This window comes from Dasypus novemcinctus, chromosome 26 (assembly GCF_030445035.2).
Source record: "Dasypus novemcinctus isolate mDasNov1 chromosome 26, mDasNov1.1.hap2, whole genome shotgun sequence".
NCBI classification, from domain to species: domain Eukaryota; kingdom Metazoa; phylum Chordata; class Mammalia; order Cingulata; family Dasypodidae; genus Dasypus; species Dasypus novemcinctus.
In genome coordinates this window covers 62,417,804-62,429,556 of record NC_080698.1, presented here as the reverse complement: position 1 = coordinate 62,429,556, position 11,753 = coordinate 62,417,804, and the positions used below count along the sequence as shown (strand labels likewise).

Genomic DNA, 11,753 nt, shown 5'->3' with positions numbered 1-11,753 from the left:
ACATGTATTTAAAAGTATAGTGCTAATTTTAGTTTTATACTTTCAAAGAAATGCTTTTAATTTTGAATTAGTGATATATTTTATTATGACACCCTTCTTTTGGCATAGTTGAAGGACCACACTTTTCTTATTTTTTCTAAGTAATATGATTTTTGTGGTTGGTGTTTTTTGTTTTTTGAATGCTCAGAATGAATTTAGAGGACTTGGAATTTTTTTTATTGGAAAAATTGTGGTAGAAGAAATAAGTATCCCTTGGCTACAATATTGAGCCTTGATATGATCCAGTAAATCTTTCTACATGTACTTGTAAGTTTTGGTCATCCATTTATCTGTCTATACCTACATAATTTTTTTGGTGAAAATATTCTGTAGTTCAAATGAACTAAGAAGAGTCAAAACAGTGATTCAAAATCCAGTGTTTCTTCTTACTCTATCACATTGTTTCTCAGAGTGATTAGAAAGTCACAGACTTTCAAAGTCATAAAAAAAAAACCTTCCTATAACATAGATTCTTCCTGAATCATTGCTTTTTCTTGATTTCTGCAGCCCCATTGTTGAGATCCTCTTGGGCCCTTATTTCTCCCTCCTTTACACTTCCTCCATATTCTCAGTTTAATATTAGTGGTTAAGGCTTTTTACCTTTGCTTTTTACACTCCAGTCTTTTTCCCTTTGCAGATTTCTTATTTACACACATTTACTTGTGCTTTTTATACAATTACCCACAAATCTGTAACTTAAGCATTGGTTTTTCATCAATTTGTTTGAATCCAGCATCCACCTTTTTTCTTTGGTAGCTTTTACATGAATGTCCTCTCTGTGGTCTGATGTAATGTCCCTAAAATGTAATTTCTTATCTTTCTGTGAAACCAACTGCCCTTTGGAACTGATCTTGAATCGCACCTGGGATTGGAAACTCATATGTCATCCTTCACCTTATCCCTGCCTTAAAAAAATGCAGCATTTGCTTGAGTTCTGCAAATCCTGTCCTTTTTAAAATTCTTAGTACCACTTTATTGCCCCATGTATTAAGAGGTATTTATCTTTGCCTTCAAGATTTTTTATTAGAGAGGTTGTAGATTTCCAGAAAGATGCATAAAATGTTCCCATTTCCTGCCCCCATTTTAAACATTTTACATTAGTGTGGTACCTTTGTTACAATCAATGAGTAAATATTATTATCATTGTACTATTTTTATAACCTTATTTCAAATTCAGAAAAATATAACAGAAAAATGCAGCTCAACAAGTTATGGATACATTCCTCCTAAAAAGTTCTTTCTCATCTTTATCTGGTCTAATTGCAAATTCTAACTCAGTTGCTCCTGTAGTGTTCATAAAGATACAGAGATTAGTTAAATATCATAATTATGCAGTATTAAAAAATAATGAAGAGAAAAACTGCTTAATCCTATTCAGATTTCACAAAACCAAACCCTGTCTTTTTTTAAACCCTGAGCATTAATGTAATATCAACCTTGCTTTTGCTAGAAAATCATCGCAATGGTGTTAATTATAGTTCCAAATAATTTATATTTTTCCATTGTATCAGCACATTTTAACATGTAGTAGAAGTCCATTCCTCTATCTTATTAATCACAATCTCCTGCCAAAATCATTGTTCTACATTCCCAATATTATTCTTCAGCTGTCCTCTAACCTTAATTTTCCTAGACACTGTTTTTGGCCACATTCTCGTTCATAAATCATTAGTGTTTGTTACATTCACAATGTGTTGCCATCAAGTTCAAGCATTACCATATATGCATTTTACCTGATTAAATATTCTATATATACCAGCATCATCTTCCCCTTTTCATCCACATTCCATCTCCCACCAAACTTCCTTTCATAGTCCCAACTTCATAAGTCTATTCATTGTATTTAGATCATATTAATGAGGCCATAAAGTGTTTGCCCTCTTGTGTCTGGTTCCTTTACTCAACCTAATATCCTCAGTTCTCCTCCACACTGTCTTTGCTTCTGCAATTGATTTTTTCTTACTTCTGAATAATATTCCACTGTATGAAAATACCAGATTTTGCTTATCAATTCATTGGTTGATGAATACTTAGGTTTTTCCATCTTTTAGCAATTGTGAATAATATAATTGTCCTATTAATTATAGCCCTGTTTCCTTTAGGGTTCACTGTATTGTGTAGTCCTGTTGTTGTTTACTTTTAATTTTTATTCTGTCAACATATATACCACCCCAAATTTCCCCTTCTAGCCACATTTAGATATATAATACAGTGGCCTTAATTATATTCACAATGTCATGTTACCATCACCACTGTACATTAATAAAAGTAAGTGATCTTTTCACTTTCCAGTTTCTTCCTTCCAGTCTGTAATAGTTCTATTCAGTTTGGACCATTTACTCTTCATGACTTTCCTTGTGGCCTAAAATCTTTAGTTAGTAACTTGATCTATGCTTATAGGATCAAGTCCAAACTCCATTCTCTGGTTTTCAGACCTTCCTATTGCTTTGCAACTTACAGTTTCTTCTTTTTTAATATAGACATTTATCGCTATGAATTTTCCTCTTGGTACACCTTTTGCTGGAAAACCATAGGTTTTTGATACATTGTGTTGTCATTTTCATTCTTTCAAGGTAGTCACTAATTTCTTTTGTGATTTCCTCCTTGACCCACTGCTTGTCTAAGAATGTGTCATTTAAAATGTATATCTTTGTGCCTGATCTGGTTCTCTGTCCTTAACTGATTTCCATTGTGGTCAGGGAAATGCTTTTGTATAACTTCAATCTTTCTGAATTCATTGAGAGTTGTTATGTGACCTAGCATGTGGTCCATCCTGGAGAATGATCCTTGTGTGCTCAAGAAGAATGTATATCCTGCTGTATTTGGGTGTAATGTTCTGTAATTGTGTATTGGGTCCAAATCCACTTATGTATAATTCAAAGTCTTTGTTTCTTTATTAATTCTCTGTCAAGATGTTCTGTCTAATGTTGATAATGGTGTACTAAAATCCCCCACTATAATTGTAGAGGCATCTATTTCTCCATTTAGTTTTTCCAGTGTTTGCCTCATGTATTTGATGCACCCTAGTTAGGTGCCTAAATGTTTATGATTGTTCTCTGTTCTTGATAGAGTGTCCCTTTTATTAATATATAGTGTCCTTTGTCTCTTACAATAGTTTGCATTTAAAGTCTAATTGTCGGATATTAGTATAGCTCCTCCGGCTGTTTTTTGGTTATTATTTGCTTGTAAAATTGTTTTCCAACCATTCACTTTCAGCCTACTTTCATCCCTGGGTCTAAGGTACAGTTCTTGTAGACAGCATATTGAGAGGTCATATTTCCTTATCCATTCTGCCAATCTGTGTCTCTTGATGGGTGAGTTTAATCCATTAATGTTCAATTTTATTACTGTCAAGGAATTACATTATCCATATTTTCTTTAGGTTTATATATGCTACATATTGTTTTTATTTCTCTTTAAAATGAGAAATTATTGCTCTTACACTCTCCTCCAACTCTCTCTCTCTCCTGTTTTTTCTTTCAGCCTGCAGAACTCCCTTTAGTATTTCTTGAAAGGCAGGTTTCTTATTGACATAATGTCTTACTTTCTGTTTATCTGTGAATATTTTGAACTCTCCCTCATTTTTGAATGCCAGCTTTGCTGTTTAAAGTATTCTTGGCTGACAGCTTTTTTCTTTTAGCATGTTAACTATGCCATACTACTGGCTTCTTGCCTCCATGGTTTCAGATGAGAATTTGCACTTCATCTTATCAAGCTTCCCTTGTATGTGATGGATCTCTTTTGACAATTTGACAAGTGTATGTCTTAGAGTAGAACTGTTATGATTTATACTAGCTGGGGTGTGCTGCACTTTCTGGACATGTACATCCATCTCCCTCAATAGGTTTGGGAAGTTTTCAGCCATTATTTCCTCCCAAACCCCTTCTATTCCCTTTCCTTTCTCTTCTCCTTCTGGGATGCCTATACTGCATATGTTTGTGTGTTTTGCATTGTCATTCAGGTTCCTAAGTCCATGCTGGATTTTTTCTTTTTATCGATCAATTCTACTATATGTTTGATTTCAGATGTACCGTCTTCCACATCACCAATTCTTTCCTCTGCCTCTTCAAATCTGCTATTATTTGCTGAGAGTGTATTTTTGATTTCTTAGATTGTGCTATTCATCCCCATCATATCCATTATATTTTTGTGCATGATTGCAATTTCTTCTGTATTCTCTCATATTCTCATATTCTTAATCTCTTCCTTCACTTCATTAAATTGGTCCCTAATATATGTTTTGAGAACTTTAATTTCTTGTTTAATGTTCTGGTCTTCTTCCTTGTTTTTAGTTTGTTCACTGGACTGGGCCATGTTTTCCTGATTATTGGTTTGGTTTGTAGTTTTTAGTTGCTCTCTGGTCATCATTTTATCTTGGTAGGTTTATTCAGTTGATTAGCTTCTTTGTCTAGTCTTGTGGTTTAATTAGTTGTTTTTGTGTGAATGTTAACTTTTCTCTTTGTCGCTTTGTTCTTATTCTATTTCCTTGTTTTTGCTAAGTTCACTTGAAGGAAAATATTAGGGCAAGAGAAAGCAAAAGGAGTAAGAAAAGAAGAAGGATAATAGTAGTATTGATAGTAAATGTTAACAGAAGAACCATGTGAGATCTAGGAGAATGGATATTAGACTCATGTAAGCTGTGTAGAGTTATAGCAGTAAGAAAAGTGGAGTACCTATAATGAGACAGTAAACTGAATATGGGGAGGAATATAGAATGAATTAAAAGACCAGTGTGGTCAGGATAGAGAGAAAGAGAAAAGAAAGGACAATAATATAGAGAGTGAATAAGACAGAAAACAGTACAAAGGTATTAGACATAAAAAGAGAAAAATTGGGGGCTAAAAAAAAAGAGGTAGAATATAAGAGAAACAATAAATGATGGAGGATAGAAAGATGTAGAGGAAAGTGGATAACATTATTAGCCAAAATCAGTACACACAGAAAAGAGGATATCTAGGATGAGGAAACACAGCAAATGTGAATCGCTCCTTGCAGCACCTAATATAAAAAATATAAAAAAGAAGAGAAAAAAAGGAAAAAGGGGGTGGTGGAAAGCAAGGAAGTAAAAGGAAAAAAGAAGAAGAAGAAAAGGTCCTGGGGGGATGAAAAGGAAGGAAAAACAAGAAAAATCACAAAAGACCAAAGTTTCAAGCAAGGAATTCTCTTTGCAGTTAAATAAAATGCTTAGAAGTCTGACCTTCCCCCTTTCTCCCTGTCTCATTTCCCTCCTCCCATGGCAGCAGGAAAGTTGTGTGAGGGGTCCAGCAGGAGATTCAAGTGGGTCCTTGGTGACCCAAATCACCAGAAAAAAACAATGATTCCTAATTTCCAAAGAGAGAGCACCCACACCTCACCAGGGACCCCAAATATGCTATTGGAAGCTTTGAAAACACATCCCACAGTCCCTCTTCCTTAGGTTTACTACAGAGGGCTAGTTGATTTTTTGACTCCCACTTCTCCCAGACCAAGTTTCCTATCCCAGGGCATTTAGTTAAATTGGGCTTTCTCAGCAGATTCACTTCCCTGCTGGTATGCTCCTTGAAGCTAAAAAAAAAAAAAAAAAAAGGGGGTGGTGGCGGTGGGGATCCTGGAAAATTGAACCCACACTTTTGTTCAGCCCTTCTGCACCTCCCATCATAACCCTCAGAATCAGGGAGTCAGTCCAAAACCAGAGGGCTAGGGTAATCCTGTGCCTCAGGGAGTGCTGGACTCAGGAGAGGGAAGTCTGGGATATTGTGGACTCAGGGTATGTGGGTCTGGAACATGGGCTATGGGGGCTTAGGGGTTATGGACCTGGGGACCACACTTCTGGGAAACACAGGTCTTGGAAACACTGCTGCACTACTGACAGTTCAGGGAATGCTGTGACTGCCAGCCCTAGGGGGAAGGGTCCCGCCTCCCCACAACTTCTGACCTCAGTGCTAGAACTCACAATTCTACCTTTAGCAAGCACTACTTCTGTTGCAGTCTCTCCAAATCCATGTCCAAACACCTCCTGCCTTGCAAGCCACCAAGACAGCCCCCTCCAGCAAGATTCCAACCCTACTGAGGTGGTCCATTGCCGGAGCGATTATGAAGTGCACTCACTCAGATGTCATCTTGCCCCACCTCCTCTCTTTGGTTTCTTAAGGTGTCAGGACACTTCTTTTTTTGACTTCAGATCTGTAAGTTTATTTGCTCAATGTACGATAGCTACATAATGACATTCATGATATTTTGTCACTGAGGAAAACTGGTAAGAATGGTCCATGTGTGAAATAATTCCTTAGAGAAACACGAAGTTGGAAAAATAATCACTGATTAGACCTTAAAAATAGTTCGCTGCATAACATGACAAAAAGCACAAAGGCTCATTCAGGGAACATAGTCATTGTTCTCCTACACTGTAATGGTTATAATTTCACCATTGCAAACACCAGACATTAAGATTAAGCTAACACTGGTGTTTCTTTTACTCCCCCCCCTTTAAAAACAAAATATGTAACTGCATGTCACTATAGCAACATCCAAAACAGATCAGTTTGTTACGATCACTATTGGTAGAGCAAACATTACCCCCAAAAGGAAAAATTAAATTAAAAAAAAAAAAGAAAAACTTAAAAAAATTTGAAGACTTAAATTTTTGTCATAGGAATACATAACACCTATAGTATAAATTAATGAATTTCAAGTTACTGTATAGAAATACAACACTAGCATGCACAATATTGTATCAATAGAGTAATGGAGGGGTAATCATTTCACTATAGAGATAGTATGATAGGCAAGTGCATTTCTTTAGAAATAAAGAAAAGAAACCATTCAAGCTGCTTAAATATCAAGTCTCCCTTTGGCCTCTTCATTTTTATCTTGCATTATTCTAAAAAGTAGCCAGAGCCAAAGCTGAAATTTAAAAGAAAAATAGGTTTTGCAATTCCAGTAAATCATTTCCAAATGCTACAAGGAAAGACACAACACTGCTCATTTGACATGAAGATAAAGGAAAGAAAGCCCTGCCCCACCCCCCAATCTTTCCCCATCCATGGCATTTACTCTAGACTCCTGTAATGGCACAAAACCTGCAAAGCTTTCTCCTGTTGATTCTTCAAGTGGAGTTAATTGGGACTCCCGCTCCAGCACATGGAGGGGCCTTCTAAGGAAATTCATGCTGGGTAAACTGCAATGTCAGAGAGTACACTGATCCCATGTCATCGCATTCTTCTACCTTCACTGTCTGTGGATCCTGTTAGGCATATCCATCTCCTAAGTACATGCTCAAATTTGGTATTAGCAAAACCATGGGTCAAGTTTTTCCTCAATTATTACACCTCTCCTTGCCTACATAAAACAAATAAAGCAAGTCCAATGTCATTACTTAATTCTCGAGAGTTCACACTGTTACTGATTTTTTTATATATCTCAGCATATGTACAAGTCATGTTTACACAAAGATTGATTAAAAAATGAGAATGAGGGACTTAGGGCTAACTGAAAACAAATTTGTGGAAATAGCAATGTAGTTTCCTTCAATTCCAAATTGTGCACTGATTGCACAAGAGAAGCGACTCTCCAACATCTATGCTTTCACTAAAAGAAAAAAATATATAGAAAAAGTTATGGTCAAACAGGAGTATTTATTACCTGATAATGATTTTAGTTTATCTTCCTACACAATTACTTGGGGAAGGAGTGTTTTCCCAGGAAGAAAGACTGACACACAAGGATCCCTAAATTTGACAATGTTTATGAATACAACTCTTCCTTTTGGATTTTCCTACCAGTAAAGCTTCTAGCACCTGAATTTTCACACTGCACCACAAACTCTCAGAATGACCACGCAACTTCTACAACCCAACAGCACCTACAACCCAATTGGCTGCCATCAACATCAGGTACAGTGGGAAAAATCAAGTGAAAAACTGAAATGGCAGTATAATCCCTGAGGAAGAAGCTGTGTCATTTAAAAAAATCAGAATGTTCTTTGAAAATACCAATACAATAAATGACATACAGACCTGAGTTTTCTGTTTTTGTGGTGTTTAACATTTCTATTAAAGTGGTTAAAATTTTTGTGGTGGATTTAAGTTAAGAGGGAAAAAGGACAAAACTCCCACAGCCAACCTGCCAAGCACCTGTTAACTAAAACATAAAGTAGCTTTGATTCTCCTCAGACAAGCTTTTTGGCCCAGGAGACAGATAACACCAAAACCAACCTGGATAAAGCTGAGTAAGGGTGTAAAGCCACAAAACACTAGCAAAGAAAAATATACAGTCAGTGGCTTGATGTTACATATGGCTGCAATGTAGATATACTGTAAACTGCAATTTAGTCTTAATACTATCAACTAATCGGAGACTTCAGGAAACTGGCAAGGCCTAAACCATAGGATAAATATACCTTATGTTCTAAGTCTGTCAGTTTGGGATCTAAACTATTCCATATCTGGTAGAGTACACCCTGAAAAAAATGCACAGCTAAAACAGATGAGATAGAAAGTACCCAAAACTTAAGAGCATATGTACAAAAAATCCTTACTGGAACCACAGAACTTACTGAATGAAGGCCATTCCATTTAAGTTTTCTTTTCATCTTAAAACCCTATCATCTAGCAATAAGTTAAAATAAAGGCAGCTCCACTTGCATTCATCTACAGAACAGTCCATATTCCAGTGTGAGGATGCTATTCCAATATCAGCACAGCTAGCCTGACTTTCCACTAGTGGTATTTTGGCAAAAAATTTCAAAGAGGCAATCAAAGATAGGACAGGTCATGGGTTTCTCCCAAGGTAGGTCACCCCTCCATTTCTCTCCCCCACCTGACCCCCAACTCATGGGAGAAAAATAAAGACTGCAGTAGTAGCATCAGCGTGCACAGCCAGTCCACCTGGGGACCTTAATTGTTGCCTTCTCCACCATCATCGTCTTGCTGATCACTTGTCCAGAGCGTGAGGTTGTCATGGAGAAGCTGCATGATGAGAGTGGAGTCCTTGTAGGAGTCCTCATTGAGAGTGTCGAGCTCGGCGGTGGCGTCATCAAAAGCAGTCTTGGCCAAGTGGCAGGCTTGCTCTAGGGCATTCTGGATCTCATAGTAGAAAATGGAATAGTTGAGAGCAAGGCCTAATCTAATGGGGTGAGTAGGCTGCATGTGCTCCTTGCTGATCTCATGGGCCTCACTATAGACCTTTTCAGAGGACTCCACAACCGTCGCCCTTTTCTCTCCTGTGGCTACTTTGGCCAGGTAGCGGTAATAGTTCCCTTTCATCTTCAGGTAATGCACTTTACTCTCATACTGGGTCTCGCTGCAATTCTTGATCAGGTAGTTATCCAGCAGGCTCAGCACATCCTGACATACTGCTTCCAACTCCTCTATTTTCTCACGGTAAGCATGAACCATCTCTTCTTATTACCATCTGCAGAGGTCTTTTGCTCAATGCTACTGATGACCCTCCAGGAAGAACGGTGTGTCCCAATAACATTCCTGTAAGCCACAGAGAGAGTTTCTTTCTTCATTGGACAGGGGCTCATTCAGCTCTGTCACATTCTTCATGACCACAGCCATGTGGTCATAGCGCTCCGCCTGCTCAGCCAGCCGGGCTTTCTGCACCAGCTGCTCACGGTCCACCATCTTTGCGGGCTGGGTCGGGCCGCACGAGGAGACCAGGGCAGCCTGAAGCATGTGGAGAGTGGCTGCAGTGCGGTGGGAGGCCGTGTGCTGGAGGGACCGACCGACAAAGCGACTGGCTCTGGCGGTGGTGGCGCTGAGGCTGTGGCTCGAGCTGTGACCACGGGACTGGGCACGAGGTGGCTTGGTGTCAAGACACTTTTGAGCAGAAATTGGAGGCCCCCGAGTAATTCATTCAGCACATGTTCATGGAGCATGCCAGTCCAGTAGCTCCACCTGGAACCTGGCTCTGAATGTCTGGAATGGGAGGGGTCTGAGGGGCCATCTGCTCCAGGACCCTCACCTGTTGCTCAGCATCTTCAGGCAGCCACTCCATCTTTCCTGTCCCTCCTCCTGTCCCCTGACAGACCCTGCCCCCCAAGGGCCTGTATATCATCCCAGTAGAACAGTGCTAATGTCATAGGTGTTTACTGAGCACTTACTATGTGCCAGGTGCCTTAGTGTGCTGCTTCAGCTTAATCCTTGCTCCCTTGTCCCTCCTTCTATGCTCTGACCTCAGTTTGCTCTGACCCCAGAGCTTGCCCCTGAATGTCCTGGCAAGGCCTGGCTGCTTCCAGGGAGGAGAGCCACCCATAGGAGGCTAAAACCAGAACCCGGCTGCCACACTCTTCCTTGTCTCCTCACCTGTCCTCTAGTTCTCTCTCACAAACAAGACCCCCACCCATACCTGGAAAGTCACCACCTACTCACCTGCTCTGCTGGCCCCCACAAGTCTTCCTTCAGGTCCCAGCTCAAGTGCTGCCTCCCTGGGCAACCTTCCTTTGACTCCTCCAGGCAGACTTCTCTACTCCACACCCTGTGCTCCCTGCTCCCCTTGTGCGCTCTCTGCTCCTTATGGCATTTGTGGCATCATCACTGTCAGCAAGGCTGTCTCCATCTCCCCTTAAGGTACTGTCCAAACTGAGTCCTCTCACTGTCTTACCTGGGGAAGCTACACAGCAGGTACCCACCCAACACTGGATAAAAAAATGAACTTATGGCTATGAAAGGTCTTGGAGGCCAAAGATATTGGAATCCTGAATTTTCAGAAGGGCTCAAAATGTGATGTTCAGAGAGGGCCCAGCTTAGAGCCCTTAGAGCCAGAGTAGATGAGAACTGGAAGTGTGGCCAAGCACCCAGGACAAGCCACCAGCCCCGGGCACTTGTACCTCCAGGAGTGTTGCAGCAGCTGTGACCCCTGAGGCTTGAACCGCTGTGAGTGTATGAAGTAATTTAACTATCAGACAGTTGTCTGTGCCATGTAATTAAGCTTAGGTGTTTCAGAACCATATCCCCTCCTTGCAGGTCATTCTGGAGGTGCAGAGGGAGCTGCTGGTAGAGGAGCTTGGCTTTGTTACCTCTGAGTCACAGCATCTCTCTGAGATGGGACAGATGCTGAGCTCTCAGGATGAAGGATGAAAGGGGCCTCGCAGGTCCTCTGAGTCATATGTCTGCTGCAGCCTCTGCAGTGGAAGCCTGTTCTGAGTGCTTGGTGTGTGCCAGGTGTGCTTGTCACCTGCCTTATTAGGGGCTGGGGGGGCACAGTCAAGCCGGGGAGAGAATTCAGGCACACAGCTGACCATTAACCTGGTCAAAACTCTGGCTGGGTGCTGCTGGGACTGTGGCCACTCTGGGTGGGATTCGGGTGTCTTGCCCACAGGAAAGGGCTCAGATTCCAGGTGACCTAGGAACCCAGCTGAACTTCTGTGGGCTCCAGAGTCCAGTGCCCAGCTGCTCTGGGGTGGAGACCTCTGGGGCAATGGTGGGTTGAGCTGTCTTGTGGGCCCTCAGCATTTGCCCAAGTGTGTGTGTGTGTGTGGGGGGGTGCTGGCCCCCTTCAGTAGAGGCAGCACGCATCTGGCATCAAGTCTGGCTGTTTGGCCATGTTCTGCCCCAGGAACAGGCGTGCTTGTCCTCTGCGGCTGCCTTAGCCAGTGTTATCAAGAGCAGCCCAGGCCTGGACTCCCTGCCTGTTAGGAGGCCCAGGGAAGTCCCATTCTATGGGGACAAAGGAATATTTTACATCCCCTAGTTCCCTTTGTCCTTGAAATAACCACCTGTGATAGGTGTTGT

The 11,753-nt window shown here is 40.7% G+C and overlaps 1 pseudogene; it reads right to left on the bottom strand.

Moving 5' to 3' along the window:
- Positions 1 to 8,912: 8,912 nt before the first annotated feature.
- LOC101440187 (14-3-3 protein gamma-like) lies at positions 8,913 to 9,644 on the bottom strand (annotated as a pseudogene).
- Between the last annotated feature and the right edge of the window lie 2,109 nt (positions 9,645 to 11,753).